The sequence below is a fragment of the Stegostoma tigrinum genome, chromosome 8, assembly GCF_030684315.1.
Source record: "Stegostoma tigrinum isolate sSteTig4 chromosome 8, sSteTig4.hap1, whole genome shotgun sequence".
In the NCBI taxonomy this organism is placed as follows: Eukaryota; Metazoa; Chordata; class Chondrichthyes; order Orectolobiformes; family Stegostomatidae; genus Stegostoma; species Stegostoma tigrinum.
In genome coordinates, this window is record NC_081361.1 from 3,534,673 (window position 1) to 3,557,267 (window position 22,595).

At 43.0% G+C, this 22,595-nt stretch overlaps 1 long non-coding RNA gene across 2 annotated transcripts; it reads right to left on the reverse strand.

Annotated features, from left to right (window-relative positions):
* Positions 1-15,428: 15,428 nt before the first annotated feature.
* LOC132209891 (uncharacterized) lies at positions 15,429-22,447 on the reverse strand. 2 transcript variants are annotated; one of them, XR_009446035.1, is made up of 3 exons: positions 22,191-22,447; positions 21,282-21,423; positions 15,429-16,722 (listed from the first exon to the last, which is right to left on the reverse strand). It is a non-coding gene; the product is annotated as an uncharacterized LOC132209891 (long non-coding RNA). The 2 variants fall into 2 exon arrangements; XR_009446034.1 differs by having other exon boundaries at positions 15,431-16,701; positions 22,191-22,446.
* Between the last annotated feature and the right edge of the window lie 148 nt (positions 22,448-22,595).

Sequence of the window (22,595 nt, forward strand, 5' to 3'; positions counted from 1 at the left end):
GACGCTTGCGCAGTGCTGTCCTGTAATGTTAATCAGGGACCTTTATCAGCGCGGGGACTGCTGGGTAGAGGCACTGCCATTGAAAACCCTCAATCAATAAAAATTTTACTGTGATGCAGCAGATGGAGAACGGTGCAGGACAAAAAAACGATACAGCACAGAAGCAGGCTCTTCAGTCCTCCAAGCATGCGCTGACAGGTTTTGCCCTTGCATATTAAAACTGTGTTCTCTTACATCCCTCTGTTCCCTTCCTATTCATAGACAATGTATACATAATATTTACTTTTTCAATATTTCAAGTCTGAATCTATAAATAAGATAATTTTGTTAATTTATTGCAGAAAGATGTAAAAGGAACCTAAGGGGCATTTTTTTTTCATGTCGAGGGTAGTGCGTGTATGGAATGAGCTACCAGAGGAAGTGGTAGGGGCTGGTACAATTACAACATTTAAAAGGTATCTAGATGGGTGCGTGAACAGGAAGAGTTTGCAGGGGTGTGGGCCAAATGGTATTAAATGGGACCACATTAATTAGGATACCTGGTTGGCTTGGACGCATTGGACCAAAGATTCTGAATCCATGCTGTGCAACTCTGTGGCTCTAAGTTGGAGAGTGGCAGAGTTGCTTCTGAGACTAAGATCCTGAATTTAAAAAGAGGAAACCATGATGGCATGGCACACAAACCGGCCATAATAAATTGGGGAGTATTACTTCAGGGGATAGAAGTGGATAGGCTAGTGAAAACACTTAAAGAAAATATTGGGAACTGCAACAGTTGTTCATTCCTTTCTGGCACAAAAATGAAATGAGAAATGTGGCCTAGCCATGACTCGGAGGGAAATTAAGAATAGTGATATAGAGTCTTAGGAAATAAGAACATCAGGTGCCGGTGTTGGACTAGGGTGGACAAGGTCACAAATCACACAACACCAGCTTATTAGTCCAACAGGTTTATTTGAAAACACAAGCTCTCGGAACCTCAGATAATAAAATGTGTGGCTGGATGAACACAGCAGGCCAAGCAGCATCAGAGAGCCTCTCTGATGAAGGGTCTAGGCCCGAAACATCAGCTTTTGTGCTCCTGAGATGCTGCTTGGCCTGCTGTGTTCATCCAGCCTCACATTTTATTATCTTGGATTCTCCAGCATCTGCAGTTCCTATTATCTCTCGGAACCTCAGACCTTCTTCAGGAACAGATCGCTCTTTCGCCCTTGAGACTGTTCTGCCATTCATGCTGATATTGCTGATCTAAAACTCAGTACCCTCTCACGTTCAACACCCTTTGATCCCTTTGTCACTCGAAACAATAAGCTAAACCTTCTTCACAACGTTCAATATTTTGCCACAACCACTTTCGTTGGTAATTGAACTCCACAGATTCACTCCTCTCTGAATGAGGAAACCCTCTTCCCGGAATCAGTCTGGTATATCTCCATAGCACTGTGTCTACAAAGACAGTCTATCATTCCTTAGATAAGGAGAACAATACTGCACAGAACACTGTGGCAGCGGTTGCCCTGGTGTCACGCAGTGTTGTTCAGTTCACCGAGTGTGGGTTACATTGGCTCCGCCCCAGCACTGTGACACTTGGAACGAGTTTCAGCCAATGAGGAAGAGCTACATAAACTCTCGCCCGTCATTCACTCCGATTGGTGGGAGGATCGCCCGTGCTTTGTTGGTCACTCCTGTGTCCTCCCACCCAACCTTCACATTGACAGCAGCTCGAGACCAATCACATGGGCCGAGTTGTGACCCGGAACATGCGCGGTGCGGGCTTTGCAGCAGATCGTAGGTGGTGCCAAATCGGAGGAGAGGCGTCACATTTTTAGAAGCTCTCCAGGCCCAAGCAACAAAATCCCTGTCCTGCTCTCGAGGCAGGGTAGGAATAGAAACCATCGGGGGTTGTTGCCTGGGCAGTTTATAATCGCGTGAGGGAGGCCTGGGGACCCGAGTACCAGGCCCACGGATCACTAACCGCCATCTTGGCTAGGTTGGGGACGGGAATTCTCTCCAGATACTTGGCCACCATCTTCGTAAAGGGAAGCCACGTCCGACTTGGGGAGAAATCGATGAGGCTGTGACTAGGAAAGAAACCCTAGACGTGTGTGGGGAGGATTCACCAACACCTGCTGGAGACTCAAATCCTGAATCAGACTCATTGGTTTGATTTTCAGTCAGCAGACAGGAGTTGGGAACTTTATCCAGAGAGGAGAGGACGGAGAAAGGGAGAAAACTGGAAGAGGAGAACAGAGATAGGGGGATAGATCTGGATTTCCTCTGGAAGGAGGGTACAGCCAGGAATTTACAGATTTGAGAAATAAGAGAGGAGAATAATGGACTTGTCTGTTCTGAATTTCTAGCCTGCAATGACAGTAAATGTCTTTTGTAAACTCCTTTTGCAGGATATTAGAAAAGAAGGGTTTGCAGATATTAAACACAAATCAAAATTCCTGCTGAGACTGGTTGACTCATGCAATTTACAAGGACCTGAGTACCTTCAGCCTCTGAATATGGAAGGAGAAATGTTTGACCTGCATGTAGGTGATACACACAATATTCAGCTGAGAGAGTGTTGCAGCGAGTGGACTGCATAAAAGATTTACCCTGTTGCATGTCCCAAGTGGGAGCATTCCAGTGAATTTCCAGTGGAGAGAAATTGAACCAATCAAGCAGGTTGGGAAAACATTTACACCATTCACAGTGGGGAGATACTGTGCTCGATCAGTGTGCTGTCAAGGCTTCAGTTGATCAACCATTCTGAAGTAATACAAAGGTGACAGCACTGTGGAAATATGAGGAGTGTAGTAAAAAGATTCAATTACCCATCCCAGCTGGAAATCTATCAATGAATTCACACCAGGAAGAAGCCATTTACCTGCTGTGTGTGGGGGAAGGAACTTAATCAAAACAAACAAACTCATGTCACACCAGAGAATTCACACTGGGGAGAGACTGTTCACCTGTTCAGAGTGTGGGAAGAGATTTACACAAACATCCTAGCTCATGTGACATCAGTGGATTCACACTGAGGAGAGGCCCTTCAGCTGAATTTACTGTGTTAAAAGGCTCATATCTTCATCTGACCCGAATATACACCAGCTAGTTCATACGGGGGAGAAGCCATTCAGTTGTTCTGTGCATGGGAAAAGATTCCCTCATTCATCTGGCCTTCAATCACACCAGCAAACTCATACCGAGCAGAAACTATTTGGCTGCACCTCCTATGGAAAGAAGTTCAGACATGCATCTGCCCTCATTGGACACCAGGGAGTTCACGCTAGGGAAAAGCCATTCATCTGCTCTGTATGTGGGAAGGGGTACAGTCAATCATCCAGCTTGCTGAGACACCAGTGAGTTTACCCTGGAGAAAAGCTGTTCAGCTGCACTGCCTGTGAGATAGATTTTTGGCAGTCATCCACCCTGTTTGCACACTGGCAAAAAACCGTTCACTTGCACTGTGTGTGGAAAGGGATTCTTCATTTTGTCCACAATCGAGTATCACCGGCTCATTCACACGCAGGAGAAGCCATTTGGCTGTACTTCCTGTGGGAGTAGTTTCAGGTGTTTATCCTCTCTCTGCTCGCCAGCGAGTTCACACCAGAGAATGGCCTTTTATCTGCATGTGCGGGAAGGGATTCATTCAGTCCTTCAACCTACTGATACATAAGTGAACCTCAATAACCTTTATTGTTCAACAAGGAAACTCACCATCATCTTCTCCAGGGCGACTAATGATGGCCCAGCCAGAGATTTCTGTATCTTATGAAAGATTTGAATTCTGCTGTTATTGATCACTTCCAAAATTAACAGTCTGACAATATTAGATTTGTTTCAACTGACGTTAACACACCTAAAACTGGCTGCAGTTTGGTAATCTGGATATATTGCTGATGGTTTGGACAAGTGTCCCTTTTAAAAGCACCAACGGTCATTCTAATTCAAGATTGTGTTTGGAGAAAGAAACAGATGCCTTGTGGAAGGGAAAGCACAAAAATCATCAATTTGTAGAAAGAAAGCTGACAAAGTGATGGCTTAAAAAGCTTTGTTCATCAATGCTTCCAGGGCCAACTGCTCCTTTCATTGCCCTGTATTGCACAGATTAACAGCATCACATCTGAGAGGTCCAGGGTAAAGAATGAAGGGAAACTGGGCTGTGTCGGAACCCCAACTTTGTTTCACATTTTCTTCTTCATTCTCTCAGCCTTGACATTCCCCTCTGAAATGAAGAAGTCTACCTGTATACCTGGTCAGGCAGCGAGCTCGACTCTCAATCCAGACTGAACACAAAAGACAAAAATAAAGCTTGTCTTCAAATCTCTACCGTACACTGATGACAGTGCACTGGTCCACTCAACTTTCTTTACCACCTTATCCAACTGTGTTCAGGGAGCTATATGGAATTGGACCCCAAGATCCCCCTTTATACCAATGATCTTAACGGTCCTGTCATTTACTGTATACTTTCCTCTTGCATTTAGCCTCCCAAACTGCATTACTTCACTCTTCTCTGAATTAAAGTCCATCTGCCATTTCTCCATCCAACTTTCCGATTGATCTACACTCTGCTGTGTCCTCTGACAACCAATCTCATGATCCTCAGCTGCACCAATTTTCACTGCATTAGCAATCCTATTAAACAGACAACTTAGATTTTCATCCAAATCTTTTAAAAAAATTACAAACCTTGTGGAACACCACTGGTCACAGATCTCCAGTCAAATGCTTAGGTAGAGTACATGCAGACAACATCCACTGTGCTGCCTTCAATCATCTTCGTCAGTTGTTCAAAAAACTCAATCCAGTTTGTGAGACATGACCTTCTCTGCAGGAAGCCGAGATGCATGTTATCCACATGAAGTTTAGCAAGGCCTTTGACAAGGTCCCTCATGGCAGGCTGATAGAGAAGTTTAAGTAACCTAGGTTACACTGAGTTGGGTACAGAACTGGCTTTGTCATAGAAGATGAAGAGTAGCTATAGATCTGTGACCAGTGCCTTTCTGTAGGAATCAGACCCCTGTCGTTAACATATTTATTACAAAAAAAATTTGGAGGAGAATGTAGGTGATCAAATTAGTAAATATTTGAATGACAAATATCTGGGGAGCTGTGAGGAGTGAGGAGGAATGCCAGAGGATACAGCAGGATATAAATTGACTGGAGACTTGTATGGAAAAATGGCAGGTGGTATTTAATCCGGACAAATGTGAGGTGATGCATTTTGGACGGTCTAATGAAGGAGCAAAGTGTACAGTAAATGGCAGAATTCTGAGAAGCACAATCATAGAGCAGTATCTAGGTATACAGTTTCACAGTTCCCTGAAAATGGCAACCGTAGTGGAGATGATGGTCAGGGCAAAGTGCATAAAAATTGGGCATGTTGCAGCTCACTAGAACTTTAGTGCGGCTACATTTGCAATGCTGCGTACAGTTCTACTTGCCAAACCACCATAAGGATGTGTGGCTTTGCAAAGGGTACGGAAACAGGTTACCAGGATGTCACCTTGTTTGGAGGATATTAGTTATGAGGAGATGTTGGATAAATTTGGTTTATTTTCTTTTGAACATCAGAGGCTGAGGGGCAATCCGGTAGAAATTTACAAAACTGAGAGAGACATGGATAGTTGGCATCTAGAGTAGAAATGACAGTTTGTGTAGGGGACATAAGCTGAAAGTAAAAGGGAAAAATGTACAGGAGGTGTGAAATGTAAGTTTTTACACACAGGACAGCATGTGCCAAGAATGCATTGCCAGAGGAAGTGGGACAAACAGATACAATCACAATGCTAAAAGGACATCTTGATGGATTCGTGAACTGGCAGGGAACACAGAGATACAAACTGTGCAAGGGAAAGAAAGAGATTTCATGATTAGAAAATCATGTGTTAATGGAGGCTTGTGAGCTAAAGGGACTGTTCCTGTTCTAGTGTTCTTTGAGGCCTCAGTTTTTCAAATACAGACTGGAACATTGGTAGAGTAACAGGCAGTGACGGTAAGTTTTCCTGGATTGTATGCACGATAAATCTACGAAAACAGTGCATTCAGTTCAAAAAGAAAGAGCGCTCGTTTGGTCCTACTTCTTGGGAATGATGGGGGCCAAGTAGATCAAGTGTCAGTGGCAGACCATTCAGGAGACCATGATCACGTGTAGGAAGGTGCAGAATAATGTCAGATAATACCCAGCATTAATTCAGAATAAGAAAGCTCAGTTAATGGAGAGTTGTCTTCGACAGAGCAAGGTCAATGCTGGACAGCAATGACTGAGTGGCAGGTTGATGGGACAAAGTATAAATAATAATAAGGGCTACTTTCAAAGAGAAGATGGCTCAAGTACACTCAAAAAGGAAGGGAAGGGCAAATATTCAGGGCTGCTTGTATGACAAATAGAATTTAAGATAAGAAGAAAAGCACTTATGATAGGTGTCAAGGAGAAAAGTCCAAATTGACAGTCACAAGGAATACAGAAGGTTCAGAAGTTGGGGCAAGCAGATGAAAAAGCACACAAGGAAGGGAGACAGTTAGGAGAAAAGGTTGGCAGCCAGTTGAGAGGGGCTGATAACACACTGGCTATAACAATGTAGGAGAGAAACATGCAGGTTCTGGTATCAGACACAGGGCAAAATTTAGGAGCCCCTTGGCCTCATCAGAAGCAGCAGAGGCAATGGATTGATTGTCACCATGAGTGAGACAATGAAGCTCTTTGAGCTCCTCAGTTGTTGTTGTAGGTGAGGATGGAGGATACATGGGGGAGGGGGAGAGATCTTCAATGAGAACAAACTTGTATTCGAGATATCATAAATAAAAAACATACTGCAGGTCACACAGAAAGCTGTTTGATTTGACTCTTATGCTAAATATAAAGACTGAGAACTGGAGTTATTCAAACCAGTGGAAACAGATTCCGTTCAAACGGTTCGGTACTGACTGTGATTGAAAGCAAAGTCCAAACATCCAACAGCTACCTACAAACTCACTTCTGTGTCAGCAACTGAGATAAATGAGTGAATCCCTTCCCACCCTCCTTCCATGTTCAAAATCTGATAATGTTCTGTTCACAATAAACTGAGGGGTCCATAAGACCCTGGGATTGTGCCTGGTGTCAATTTCCCTTTGAATACTCTGCAAAATCAATTTAAAACAGAACAATGCGAGTAAGAGAGAGTCCACACAAACACCAGGCTGCCTCTGAACAGCTGGTAATGAATTTGGTAGTTTGTAGGATTAATGATGCACTATGAAAAAGTGACCACAAAAGCCAAGTGGTTCACTATGTCGATTCAGGGAATGGAACCTGCCACCTGGTCTGGACTTACAAGACTCTGGCCTCTTTGTGAGTGGTCAGACGAAGAAAGAATGTGGAGAAAGAGGTGAAATACAGGTATTGACTAAATCCACATCTCAAATCAGGACTTTGACATCATGTCACAAACCCTTAATCTTCACTATTGTGAATGTCCAGTGTGGAAGATCTATATGGAATGCCATCACCATGAGGACCCCCTCCAAGTCACATATCATCCTGACTTGTCCGAATCCAGTGCAGGATGAACAGCAATTTCCTCCAATTAAACACAGACAGCTTCTACACTGACTCCAACCTTCTGTCTAGTAACTGTGTGAAGCTGAACCAGACTGTTCACAACTCTGATGAAATACTTCACATTAAGATGAGCTTTCAACCACATCATCACCAAACCAACTGTTTCCATCTCAGTAACCTCACCTGACTCCATCCACGTCTCAGCTCATCTGCTGCTGAAACTCTATCCATTCTTTGTTACGTCTAGATTTAACTGCCCTGACACTGACCGGTCCCCCACATTCAACCTTCCTGTAATGTTGGAGTGATTCAAATCTCTGCTCTCTCAGTTCGTGTTATTGGCCCAAAGTGCATCACAGGTGCTGAAAAATAAGTCAGCAGATCTGTTAAAAGACTATCCAATTTAGCATCGTGATAGTACCATGCAGCATGAGAAGTTTTTCTCAAAGTGAGAATGGGACCTACTTTCCACAAGACAGTGCAATGGTTACTCTCACCGAATGCTGAGGATGAGGTAACATAGGTTTTCCCCTCCCTCTCTCCCACTGTTCTTCCTCATCCCTGCTGTACCTATTTTGTTTCTACGTCTCCTGTACACTCAAACATATCTGTGTAGCTCCTTGAAAAATAACTTTAATAGAACTTCAAGTATATCTCTTTTTTTTTCTTCACGCAGCAAATTATGCATATTGTCTCCTCTTTTCTGACACACAGCAAAATCCTGTGGAGAAGAAAATGCCACTTGCTCAAGGGACATTCACAGCAGTGAGATTCAAACCCACATCAATGAAAAGACTGGAGTCTTAATTCAGCACCTTAGACTGTTCAGCCACAGTAACTGACAAGTCGTGGTCATCCTTATTGTCTTCGATGATAATGACTCTGCACCAAATTTGAGTCATGGAGCAGGAGGCCTCGAGACTGCATTACCATTTCTCAAATCTCTAATGGGTTCCCAACCTCAACACCAATTTTGCCTCAAATCCCTGCAAAGTCTTCAATTTCTCTCAGGTCACCTCTCAAGCTTTTCTCTTCTCAAGAAAAGAACTTTTTGCTGTTTAACAGAAAGTGCTATAGAAACATAGTAGGTCTGGCAATGTCTAGACAAGTGAAATCATGTTAGTTTCAAGATCTTACCACTATTTCTCTCTCTCACACCCTCTCTCTGCAGGAATGGCTTCACTACATCCTACACAGTTGTTACAATTTTTAACAATTATGTAGCAATTAAAGTTAAAATTCTATTTTCTTTCTTTATCATTTGCAGCACCAGCAAAGGACTTTAGACCCTTTTCTGTCCTTTTCCATACCAATCCTGAATCAAAAAGAGCTATAATAACTAACTGAGAGACCTGCTGCATTTATCCAGCACTTTTTTTTGGACAATTTGTGTTTCTAAATTAATTCCCCTCAACGTGTCAAATGCCTTAAATACTTGCTCACAAGGTCTTGGTGTCTGTTGTTTGAACACTGCACTGTGAAGACTTCAAAGCCATTTTATAAGAAGCAAGCACACAGAAACTGAAGTCTACACTTAAAAATACAAAAATATATTTCCTTCCTAATCTTTTGCCTGTTTATTTCTTTGTACTGCTTAGCAGTAAGTCATACAACTGCACCAGAAACCTCTGATCCTTAGAATCTTTTTAACCAGTGTCTGAACATGTAGTCCATAACATGAGAATTGGCAAAAGTTGTAGACACACAGAACAAAGAAAATGTTGTGTGAGACTCAGCAAATAAAGGAACATTTCTTATACCGTAGCTGAAAAGAATTGGTTTATTGAAACAGTTTTATTCACCATTTGACCGAGTGACTGGAGTCATACAGGCTGCTTAAAGATGAGGGCAACAACATCACCAAATTAATTTTGAATTTAAATCATGGAGCAAGTACTGAAAATGGATTGCAATGTGAATGAGAAGAATACATTGGAACCTTGGGATTTTCTAAAGCAAACAACTTTTACTTCCTTGGACTGTGTGGCGTCAGTGAAAAACCCATTCATCATCTTATAAAGCAGGATTTGAACACTGACTGTGGGAGGCCAATTTAGCTGAGTTGTCAGAACATATGCTGCTTAAGTGCAGGGTTGTGAATATGAGCCCAACACTGGGCACCACCTATTTATTATTCAGTATTTCCCCTCTGCAAATTCCCTTCCTCCAGCTATTCATGATAGGCTAACCCTTTCATCCCATGAATCAGCTTAGTGAAGCTCTTTTGCACTGCATTCAACGCCAGCATATCCTTTCTTAAATACAAGCACCAAAACTGTAAATAATATACCAGTATGGCTTCACCAACATCCAATTCAGTTGTCACAAGATGTCCTTATCCTCAAACACCAACACCTCGCAATTAAGGCCAAAATTCCATTTACTTTCTTCATAACTTCAGCAGCAGTTTAGGACTTAAGACCCGTCCTTGTCCTTTTCTTACAAATCCTGAATCAAAAAGTTATAATAACTACCTGCAAAATGCCATCCCACTGAAACTTCAACCACTTGCTCGACTTTGTAACCTAAAGTTAAGTCCAGGACCTTCCCCTTCCTTGTTGGGACTTCTACTTAGTGGCTGAAAAAAATGCTGTCCTGGATGTATTTTAAAAATTCTGATAAATCCTTCACACTGTGATGACTACATTAATGTCGAGGAAGTTGAAAGCTCCTGCTACTTTTACACTTGCTCAAAATTTGCCTCCTTATTTATTTGTAGAGTTTTCAAAGATGCCACCCCTCCTTATTGCTGTAATCGATTCCCTAAACAAAATAACAATATCTCCTCCTCCTTTACCACCTCCACTGCCTTGCATGAAGACCCTGTATCCTGGAAGACTGAGCTGCTAACCATGTCCAAGTGACAGCAATGTCTTTATGGCCCCATTAATTTGTATCCTTGAATCATCTGCCTTATTCATCTGACTCCAAGCATTAAATACCATTCACCCTTAAACTCCCTGATACCTTAAACTGGCCTGTGACAATGCCTTCCAGACTCTCGTCTCTCCTCTTTTTGGCCCTTATTATTATTTTGAACATTCTCTCTGGATTTCAGCCCACTGCTAAGTGATTTACAAGACCCTCAACAGTACTGGAAACGCACCCCCACCCCCCACAAGGATGCAGGTCCCATTCTGGTTTAGGTGTAACCGCTGTGTGTAATTCTAGTCTTCCTGCTAAAGGAAGGGTGTTGTAAAACTTGAAAAGGTTTGGAAAAGAATTGTAATGGTTATTATTGTAATAGTGTACCATTAGTACACTAAGTTTCAAGCATTATGGGATGACCCTGTTCCCAATTGCTCATATGAAGTGTACTGACTGTCATTCTGAGTGAAAAATAAAAACCACAGGTTCCTCGCACATGTTGGAGGTGAGGATGGAGGAGTTAGGGGAGATGGACAGCCTTTCAAAATAAACTAGTCTGCTTTTGAGATGAAGACTCAATGCACAGTAGTTTTATTAAAAGGTTGACTTATATTGTTTTTTTTCTCCCAACTAGGTAACCAGACACGTGGTGTTTTCAAACATCATGAGAAACATGCCCAGATAACATGACGTGGACACAGATAATACGAGCAACAACAAAAATTCCTACAGATTCTGGGGAACTCATTGGTGGTTATCCACAGTGGCTCAGCGGTTAGCACTGCTGGCTCACAGTGCCAGGGACCCAGACTTGATTCCACCCTTGGGCAACTGAGTGTGTGGCTGTTGGCATGTTCTCCCTGTGGCTGCGTGGGTTTCCTCTGGGTGCTCTGGTTTCCTCCCATGTGTTGGTTAGGTGGATTGGCCAAGCTAAATTGCCCAGAGTGTTCAGGGATGTGTAGATTAGGTGGGCTACGGGGAGATGTGTCTGGGTGGGATGCTCTGAGGTTTTGTGGAATTCTTGGGCCAAATGGCCCGTTTCCATACTGTAGGAATACTCTGAATTCTATAAAAACCAGTCCTAATGAACTAGGAAATCCCTTTTCACAGTGTGCAGGTGGATTGTCTTTACCCAGTGTGAATGTGTTGATATACAGCAAAAAAAGTCATCATTTTCCAAACCGACCCTACAGTTACATAATTGTTATTAAGATTAATGTAAAAGGACTAATAAATTAGACACCATTTATTTCAATGCCAGAGGCCTAACAGCTCAGGCAGATGAACTCAGGGCAAGGTTGGAAACATGGAACTGGGTTATCATTGCAATTACAGAGACAAGGCTCAAGGATGGACAGGGCTGCCAGCTTAATGTTCTAAGATATAGATCCTATAGAAACGATAGAAAGTCAAAAGCGGGAGGGGAAAGCAAAGCAAGAGAGGAGTGAAAAGTGGCTTTTTTGAGCCAGGGTAACATTATGGCTTTACTTAGGCAGGATATATCTGAGAACACATCCAGAGAAGTTATTTGGGTGGAACTGAGAAATAAGAGAGGGATGATCACTTTATGGGGATTACACTATAGGCCTCCCAATAGTCAGCAGGAATGTGACAAACAATTTTGAAAGAAGATCTCAGTTATCTGTAAGAATAACAGGGTTGTTATGGAATGGATTTTAACTTTCCAAACACAGACTGGGAATTCCATGGTGTAAAAGGTTTGAATGGAGAGGAATTTGCTGGGAGTGTGCAGGAAAATGTTGATTCAGTATGTGATGTACCGACTAGAGAAAGTGCAAAACTTGACCTGCTCTTGGCAAATAAAGCAGGACAGCTGACTAGGGTATCAGCATGGGAGGGCGTTGGGGCCAGTGACCATAATACTATTAGTTTTAAAATAGTGATGGAAAAGAGTAGACCAGGTCTGAAAGTTAAAATTCTATATTGGAGGAAGGCCAATTTTAATGGTATTACACAACAGCTTTCAAAAGTTGATTGGGACAGATATTTGCAGGTAAAACGGAAAGGTTCAGAAGTGGGAAGCCTTCAAAAAATAAGATAACGAGAGTTCAGGGACAGTATGTTCCTGTTTGGGTGAAGGACAAGGCTGGTAGGTGTAGGGAATTCTGGATGACTACAGAAATCAAGGTTTTGGTCAAGAAAAAGGACGGACATGTCAGGTATAGACAGCAGAGATTGTCATTATACTCTTATAAGAATTCACTCAATGGTATACTTAAGAGGGAAATTAGGAGGGCAAAAAGGGGACATGAGGTAGCTTCGGCAAATAGCATGAAGGAAAATCCAGAGGGATTCTACAAATAGATTAAGAACAAAAGGATAACTATGGAGAGATAGGGCCCCTTAAAAAGCAGTAATGCCGCCTATGTGTGGAATTGCAAGAAATGGGGAATATAATAAAACAAGTATTATGCATCAGTATTTACTACAGAAAAGGATATGGAAGATATAGACTGTGGGGAAATAAATAGCAACATCTTGAAAATTAGCCATATTTCAGAGGTAGTGACGCCGAACGGCTTAAAATGCATAAAAGTGGATAAATTCCTGGGACCTGATCAAGTGTATCAGAGAACTTGGAGGGAAGCTGGGCAAGTGATTGCTGGGCCCCTTGCTGAGATATTTGTATCAATCGATAGCCACAGGTGAGGGACCAGAAGTTGGCTAATGTGGTGCCACTATTTAAGAAAGGTGGTAAGGAAAAACCACGGAACTATAGGCCAGTGAGCCTGATATTAGTGGTGGGCAAGTCGTTGCAGGGAATCCTGAGGGATAGTACTTGAAATATTTGGAAAGGGAAGGACTGATTAGGGATAGTCAACGTAGCTGTGTGTGGGAAATCATGTCTCACTGACGATTTTTTTTAAGAAGGAACAAAGAGGATTGATTAGGGCAAAGCAGTGGATGTGTTCTATGGATGTCAGTAAGGCGTTTGACAAGGTTCCTCATGACTGATTAGCAAGGTCAGATCACATGGAATACAGAGAGAACCAGTCATTTGGATACAGATCTGACTTGAAGGTAGGAGACAGAGTGCTGGTGGAGGGTTGCTTTGTAGACTGGAGGTGTGTGACCAGTGGTGTGCCGCAAGGATCAGAGCTGGGTCCACTCATTTCTGTCATTTATAAAGATGATTTGGATGTGAATGTAGGAGTTATAGTTACTAAGTACCAATCCTTGCAGCATACTGCAGGTCAAAGGCCTTTCCAAATGGCCAGCTCTCCCTGGATTCCATGTGATCTAACCTTGTTAATCAGGCTACCATGCGGAATTTTACTTACTGAAATCCATAATCGAAAACATCCACCGCTCTGCCATCAATCTTCTTTGTAACTTCTTCAAAAAGAAAACTCAATCAAGTTAGTAAGACATAATTTCCTACGGACAAAGCCATCTTGACTATCCCCATTCAGTCCACGCTTTCCAAATACATGTAAATCCTATCCCTCAGAATTCCCTCCAACAACTTACCCACAACTGACGTCAGGCTCACCAAAAGTATTGTTCCCTGGTTTTATGTTACCACCTTTCTTAAACAATGGCACCACATTAGGCAACCCCCAGTCTAACAGCTCACCTATAACTGTCAATGGTGCAAATATCTGAGCAAGGGGCCCAATCGCAAGCCTAACTTCCCGCAAAGTTCGACAGTACACCTGAAGAGGTCCTGGGATTTATCCACCTTTATGCTCTGTAAGGCATCCAGCACCACCTCCTCTATAATATGGAACTTTAAGATACACATTCATTTCTCTAAGGTCTCTAGCTTTCATATCCTTTTCCACAGTAAATACTGATGTAAAATACTTGTTTTGCATCTCACCCATCTCATGCATTCCCACACATAGGCGGTCTTACTGTGCTTTGAAGGGGTATAATCGTGTCAAAGTTGGCCTTCGTCCCATTTAAAACTTTAACTTTTAGACCAAGTCTATCATTCTCCATAAATATTTTAAAACTAATAGAACTATGATCATAGGCCCCAAAATATTTTCCCCACTAACCCTTCAGTCACCTGCCCTACCTTATTTCCCAAGAGAAGATCAAGTTTTGAGCAGGGACTAGTGACACAAGTACAAACAGCCCAAAGATCAAAGTTCATTCCTTGATTTAAGAGCAAAATCCTTCAAATGTGGTTGTGGTGAACTTGCTGGTGTGTTAACAGTTTGCATGATTGAGTGAATCCCTTTCCACACATAGAACAAGTGAATGGTCTGTCCCCAGAGTGAACTCGCTGGTGTCTCAGCAGGTTGATTGAGTGAGTAAATCCCTTCCCACACTCGGAACAGGTGAACGGTTTCTCTCCAGTGTGAGCTCGCTGGTGTATCAGCAGGTGAACTGTCTGAGTGAATGCTTTTCCGCACTCCCAACAGGTGAATGGTCTCTCTCCAGTATGAAGTCGCTGATGTGTCAGCAGGTTGGAGGAGTGAGTAAATCCCTTCCCACACTCGGAACAGGTGAAAGGTTTCTCTCCAGTGTGAACTTGCTGGTGTCTCAGCAGGTTAGTTGACGAAATGAATCCTTTCCCACACAGAGCAGGTGAACAGTCTGTCCCCATTGTGAATTCGCTGATGTGTCAACAGGCTGCATGACAAAGCAAATTTTTTCCCCACATACAGAGCAAGTGAATGGCCGCTCTCCTGTGTGAATTCACTGGTGTTTCAGCAGGTGAGATGTCTGCGCAAATCCTTTCCCACACAGAGCAGGCAAACGGTCTCTCCCCACTGTGAACTCGCTGGTGTATCAGCAGGTTGTTTGACTGAGTAAATCCCAGCCCACAATCAGAGCAAATGAATGGTTTCTCCCCAGTGTGACTGCGTTGGTGCATTTCCAGCTCGGATGGGTAAATAAATCCCTTCCCACAGTCTCTCCCCAGTGCGACTGCGCTGGTGTTTGGACATTTCAGATGAATCTTCACAGACTCTTCGACACACAAACAATACGCATTTCTCCCTGGTGTGAACAGTGCTTCTTCCTTCAATGTTCAAAATCCTGAGATAATTAGGTTATGACAAACAGATTGAGTGTCAGATCTGGGTGTGGTTTTGTTTGATTTCTCTGAATGCAATCAAAATTTCAAACAGAAAAGCAGAGAGAGAGAAACCAGAAGAACACACATAAAGATTGTGAAACTCAGAAATAAATCTGGTCAATTGTGGATCCAACACTTAGGGCCACAGCTGGATTATCAGTAAAACTGAACTGGTTCATTAAATGTCCTTCAGGGAAGGGAAACATTCAGCGTTTGCCCAAAACTACAAAAAGAGATAGTTTGGACAGACATGCATTTTATACATCTGAAAATGAATCCAATTCCTGTTTTCTCCCCATACCCTTTGATGCTTCTGAAGGACTAAGATGCAGCAAAATACCTGAAATCTGAAATAAAAACAGAAAAAGATGGAGATACACAGCAGATCTGGCAGCATCTGAAATGGTGATAGATGCAGGAACCATTGCAATCTTGAAGAAGTGTTGAGATGATCATCCATTGCACCATAATACAGGTTACACACCAAGTGCCAGAAAATGGGCCTAGCTTCAATAGGTGCTTGATGGCCAGCACCGATACAATGGGGACATTGTGTTCAACAATTTTACCCGAGTGTCTGACCCCATTTAGTTCCGTGTTTCTCTCCTGTTCTCTTTTAGAAAACAGGCAGCAGCAAGTAGTGAAGAATGCAAATGATATTTCGGCCTTCATTGAGAGGATTCGAGTACAGGAAGAGGGATATCTTTCTATAAGGGCCTTGGTGAGACCACACCTGGAGTCGTGTGCACCTTTGTTCTCCTTTCCAGAGGAAGGATGCCCTGGCTACTGAATGATCGTAAAGAAGGTTCACCAGACCAATTCCTGGGATCACAGGACTGATGTATGAAAAGCGATTTGATCTTGATTAATCCTTCTTTCTTTTAATCTTTCAGCCACCGAAAACATCATGAACTAATTTCACGTCCCATTTGCTGATTTGAGTCTTTTACTGCTAAAGGTATACTTTGGTTCCCATTCCCCTGTCATACGAGTTTAAATCCTCACCAGTGGAACTAGCAAAAGCATCAACAAGAATATCTGTCCCAGCTCTGCCCAGGACAATTGTTCAAGCTTGTGCATGTCCCACCTTCCCCAGAAACAAACAAAGTCTCAATGCCTCAGGAATCCAAACCTTTTAAGTTATAGCTCCAGCCATGCACTCATCTCATCTGTCCTCTTATGCTTTTACTAGCACGTGCATTGTAGCAGCTCACACTGTTACTGGATTAGATCACAAAAGGTCCTGTGGGGGTATAAAAGAGTCCTGTTGAGAAGGAACATTAGGGAATTTACTGGGGTTTCTGTAAACAGACAGTTCAAAACACATAAGCATTTTAACAAGAGGCAGTTTTTAAAGGCCTGGTTCAGCCACAATCACAAGTTTGTTACTTAATAAAAAGTAGAAGCAAAAGTCTGATCCTACAGCATTCTGAACTGTTTAGGTAATTGTAACCAGAAATGCAAACAACCAATTAACGTGAAATGGTTAGTTGAATTCCTTGAGCAAATGTTTGTCAGCAATAAAAGCAGCTCACTGTATCATTATGGAAGGCAAAGCAATAAATGGTGTAAACACAACCTCTAAAAGACCAACAACATAGGAAGGGGCAAAGAAAGGTTATAAAGAGAGAAGTCAGGGCTGCAGAGAGATAAAACAATTGAAATGTAGATATGGATAATTTGAATAAATTCTTACATCCAAAGATCAAGGGAAGAGTGACAAAGATGGATTACAAAATCCAAAATGAAGATATGGTTAGTGCCTTAGTTATTTGTGAAATCTAAACAAGTTCTCTTTCATGGCTTGGTAAAGCTCTAAAGGTGACTGAATTTCACCCTCGGTGGAATTTGAATAGATGCTTTTTATTAGAACAAGAAAGTAATAATGGAAAGCGCTTAGAGTAGAAAATGAAACTTCAGTTTAAAAATCATTTACAGAATGCAAATCGTTGGGATTGTAAACTGCAGCAAGTCAGAAACACTGTTTGATCTCTTAAGCTGAAGTGAGAGAGGGATTTTTCCACAATTTGTATTACAAAATTGTAACTTTATATCAGAGTTGAGTTTAAAAGACTTAATCACAATTCCTAACAATCCACATTACAGTTAGTAGAGAATTTGGAAAAGTTCTTAGTGAGAAGCTACTATTTTGGTTTTGGCAAAAAATGTGGTGCAGCTGGCAAATGTCTGAGGAGGGATGTAACTGTCAAAAGCATTGCCAGGTCCCAAAGACAGACGAAGTAGTTTTCTAGATAACCTCAGGAGATTATAGGAGGGTTTAGGACTGAACATAGTGTTGTCCACAATTGTTTGAACATAGAACATAGAACATTACAGCACAGTACAGGCCCTTCGGCCCTCGATGTTGTGCCGACCTGTCATACCGATCTCAAGCCCATCTAACCTACACTATTCCATGTACGTCCATATGCTTGTCCAATGACGAGTTAAATGTACCTAAAGTTGGCAAATCTACTCCCGTTGCAGGCAAAGCGTTCCATTCCCTTACTACTCTGAGTAAAGAAACTACCTCTGGCATCTGTCCTATATCTTTCACCCCTCAATTTAAAGCTATGCCCCCTCCTACTCGCCGTCACCATCCTAGGAAAATGGTTTGCTTACTGGATTGGGTATGTTGATTTGGGGTGTGTGGCTAACAATGACAACAATATTGCATGTAAATAACACCTAGCGAATGGAATAAAAATATCACAATCAGCCAGGGAAAGTTTGAGTGTCACTGTCCACTCTTCCAATCTGAGCTGTATTTAAGAGGGGAATTAGGCCTCATGTGAAAGCCAGGTTTGGAGTGGACTCTGGCCTCTCCCACACATGCGGTAACAGAGCTCTGAATAAAGGTCACTTGTACAACTGACCACAACACAAACTTCTCCCGACAACAATGTGGCACTGGGTGTAAGCTTGACAATACTACATTTGAGATCTCGTATTTTAGTGTATCTCTTAACTTCCTATCTTCAGCTTTCAGGTCCTCCTCCCTTGGTTTTCCTATGTCACTGGTACAATCGGATGTTCATCCTCCCACTCCAGAATGTCCTGAAGCTGCTCCATGTCATTGCTAATCCTGGCACCAGGGAGGCAACATACCATCCTGGATTCATGTCTCTCTCTATCCCTTACTATCGAATCCCCTGTCTCTACAGTCATATTCATCGTTTCCCTCCCCTTCTATGCAGCGGAGTTACTCCGAGTGCCATGAACCCGACTGATGCTGCTTCCCAAGTGGCCACCCCAACATCACCCCCACCCCCGGACAGTACCCAAAACAGTATATCTATTTGAGGGGGATGACTCAAGCACTTCCTTTCTGAGCCTTTTACTGGTCTGATGGTCACCCATTCCCTTGCTGTCTGTGTAATCTTCACCTGCTGCGTGACCAATCTGTTGAGAATGCGACCACAACCTTCTCAGTTACCATGGATGCTCCATACTGACTGCACCCACAGCTCAAGCTCTGAAAAGCAGTTAACCAGTAGCTGCAGATGGACACACTTCCTGCGCAAATAGCCAATAGGGACACTGGTAATGTCCCGGAGTTTAATGCGGAAAACTGTGAGGTGATTCACGTTGGAAGGAGTAACAGGAATACAGAGTACTGGGCGAATGGTAAGATTCTTGGTAGTGTGGATGAGCAAAGAGATCTCCGTGTCCATGTACATAGATCCCTGAAAGTTTCCACAAGTTGATAGGGTTGTTAAGAAGGTGTACAATGTGTTCGTTTTTACTGATCGAGGGATTGAGTTTCAGAACCATGAGGTCATATTGCAGCCGTACGAAACTCTGGTGCGGCCGCACTCGGAGTTCTGGTCACCGCATCGCAGGAAGGATGTGCAAGCATTGGAAAGGGTGCACAGGAGATTTACCAGAATGTTGCCTGGTATCAAGGGAAGGTCTTATGAGGAAAGGTTGAGGGACTTTAGGCTGTTTTCGTTAAAGAGAAGGTTCAGAGGTGACCTAATAGAGACATACAAGATGATATGAGGATTAGATAGGGTGGACACTGAGATCCTTTTTCCTCAGATGGAGCTGGCTAGCACGAGGGGATATAGCTTTAGATTGACGGGTCATAGATATCGTACAGATGTCAGACATAGGTTCTGTACTCAGAGTAATAAGGGCGTGCAATGCCCTGCCTGCAACAGTAGTCGACTCGCCAAGTTTAAGGGCATTTAAGTAGTCATTGGATAAACATATGGATGATAATGGAATAGTGTGGGTTAAATGGGCTTCAGTGTGGTTTCACAGGTCGACACAACATCAAGAGCCTATGTTCTATTGTGCAAGAGGAGCACACCACAGATGTGATGTCTTCTGTTATGACTTCTCTCCAGATTAAACCAGTTTCTGCCTTAAAAAGAATTTAATTAAGCTAGGTCCTCCCCCTTAATTTCAAACATTACTATTATAAACCTAAAGCCCCTAACTTTATTTAAGCTAATACATACTTTAAAAACTGTAAGAAAGTTCTTTACGGTATCAAATATCAATTTGAGAGACTTTCTGAACTGCCCAAACTGAGACTGAGCATCACACTCAATCTTTCAGTTTCACTTTCTGTTTCACCCAACTCCAAAGCACTCTCACTTAGCCAAGCAGTACTCACAGTGATAATGGGAACTGCAGATGCTGGAGATTCCAAGATAATAAAATGTGAGGCTGGATGAACACAGCAGGCCAAGCAGCATCTCAGGAGCACAAAAGCTGACGTTTCGGGCCTAGACCCTTCATCAGAGAGGGGGATGGGGGGAGGGAACTGGAATAAATAGGGAGAGAGGGGGAGGCGGACCGAAGATGGAGAGTAAAGAAGATAGGTGGAGAAGGTGTGGGTGGGGAGGTAGGGAGGGGATAGGTCAGTCCAGGGAAGACGGACAGGTCAAGGAGGTGGGATGAGGTTAGTAGGTAGCTGGGGGTGCGGCTTGGGGTGGGAGGAAGGGATGGGTGAGAGGAAGAACCGGTTAGGGAGGCAGAGACAGGTTGGACTGGTTTTGGGATGCAGTGGGTGGGGGGGAAGAGCTGGGCTGGTTGTGTGGTGCAGTGGGGGGAGGGGATGAACTGGGCTGGTTTAGGGATGCAGTGGGGGAAGGGGAGATTTTGAAACTGGTGAAGTCCACATTGATACCATATGGCTGCAGGGTTCCCAGGCGGAATATGAGTTGCTGTTCCTGCAACCTTCGGGTGGCATCATTGTGGCAGTGCAGGAGGCCCATGATGGACATGTCATCAAGAGAATGGGAGGGGGAGTGGAAATGGTTTGCGACTGGGAGGTGCAGTTGTTTGTTGCGAACTGAGCGGAGGTGTTCTGCAAAGCGGTCCCCAAGCCTCCGCTTGGTTTCCCCACAGTGCAGCCTTTTCATTTTCATTGTCTGCTCACACCCACTCTGATCTCAGCCTCCCATACTGTTTCAACACAGCTCAATGGAAGCTCAGGGAACAGCATCTTCACATTAAATGCAGTAATTTATAACCCTCAGGAATCAACACAGACTTCAGTTTCAGGATCAATGGAGTTGTCAGGAAATGGAAGATTCCACCTGGAGGGGTGCTGGAATTTGTGCCCATAAGGAATTTTAAAAGGAAGTTTGCAGGTATTCAAGAATGAAAAATGTATAGATTAAAATCATGAAGTAGGCGATTGGGACTAAATATGGCAGTTCTTTCAAAGAGACTAGGTGTTGTTTGGACAAATCTACCCCTCTCAGGCCAATATCTCCTTTCTCAGCTGCAGGATATAGAACTGAACACTTGTCCCAGGGGTGATCAAACCAAAAATTTGAATATCCTGCTTTCAAGTTACAAACTTACCAGGAATATTCTCCCACGCATAGAATGGTTAAACCTCTTCCCTTTCCCAGTTAAGTGTCAATGATACTCAGATCCTGATCACTCCGCTTAATGGAGAACTTGCTTTGTGATCCTGGTCTGCAAATTATTCTCAATAAATATCCTGCAAAGCAAATCCACAAGAGACAAATAACAGTCAGCCCTGGACAGAAATCCAGAAAAAACAACAAGATTGTCTGGAAAAGGCAAACATTTCTCTTGGTTTCTGTTAGTTATGTATAAATCCTCCTCTTCAAAGCACCCTGCTCCCCCACACAGAAAAATGCAGAGGTAAAATACACCCATTATTAGAGACTGAGGAAGTCAGACATTAATAAATTTGACCAGGGAGCACAAGGGGACTCAGAGCACTTTCAGTGATTTGATCCCAATCATATGAATACTGGGCAAACGGATATGCTTTAATAGATCATAATATTTAAAGCAGGACTTCCTACAGTGAGAGTGCAACAGGTAACATGAAGTTCTAAGCAAGGGTTAGCGGATCCGAAACGTTATTTTTTTTTCTTTCACAGATGCTACCAAACCTACTGAGCTTTTCCAGCAACTTTGTTTTTGAACATGCAGTTCTGAACGCGTTTTCGGCATTTCTCCTCCATTAAATATCTAACGTATAACTTGCAGCAATTTATACTGCCTGAAGCCAGTACTCCGCCAGTGTCAAAAGTCCTTCCCAGGAAATACACGCCATGTCCCACAGTCTGGGAAAGAAGTCCAGAAAAACAAAAACAAACATTTCTCTTGTCTTAATCTCCCCTCCCAAGCAAGAAAGGCTGCGCTTGCGTTCCACTGCAGATTGCCACCTATAAATATGGCGATCCGGCATGAGTCCCGAAGATCATTGCCCCTAATAAAGATGGTGGCAATTACCTCTGCCTATCGCAGCCTCAGGTCCGCAGCAGTTTTTCCGTTTCCTGCAAAACACGGGGCCGGCATGTTAAAATTTGTTTTCTGACATGCATCAACGGCTATTAAAGCCTCTCAGTCAATACCGAAAGTATTTCCCTCCCGTTTTTTTGCAGCTTTCCTTTTTGTCCCGTGTACTGTACTTTCGGCAAGCAGCTAACCTTCAGTCGCAGAGATATTGCGTCTCCGGACAAAGACGATCACGTGATTTTCAGACAAACATCTCACTCGCTCTCTGATGAAGGGTCTAGGCCCGAAACGTCAGCTTTTGTGCTCCTGAGATGCTGCTTGTCCTGCTGTGTTCATCCAGCCTCACATTTTATTATCTTGGAATCTCCAGCATCTGCAGTTCCCATTATCTCTCACTCG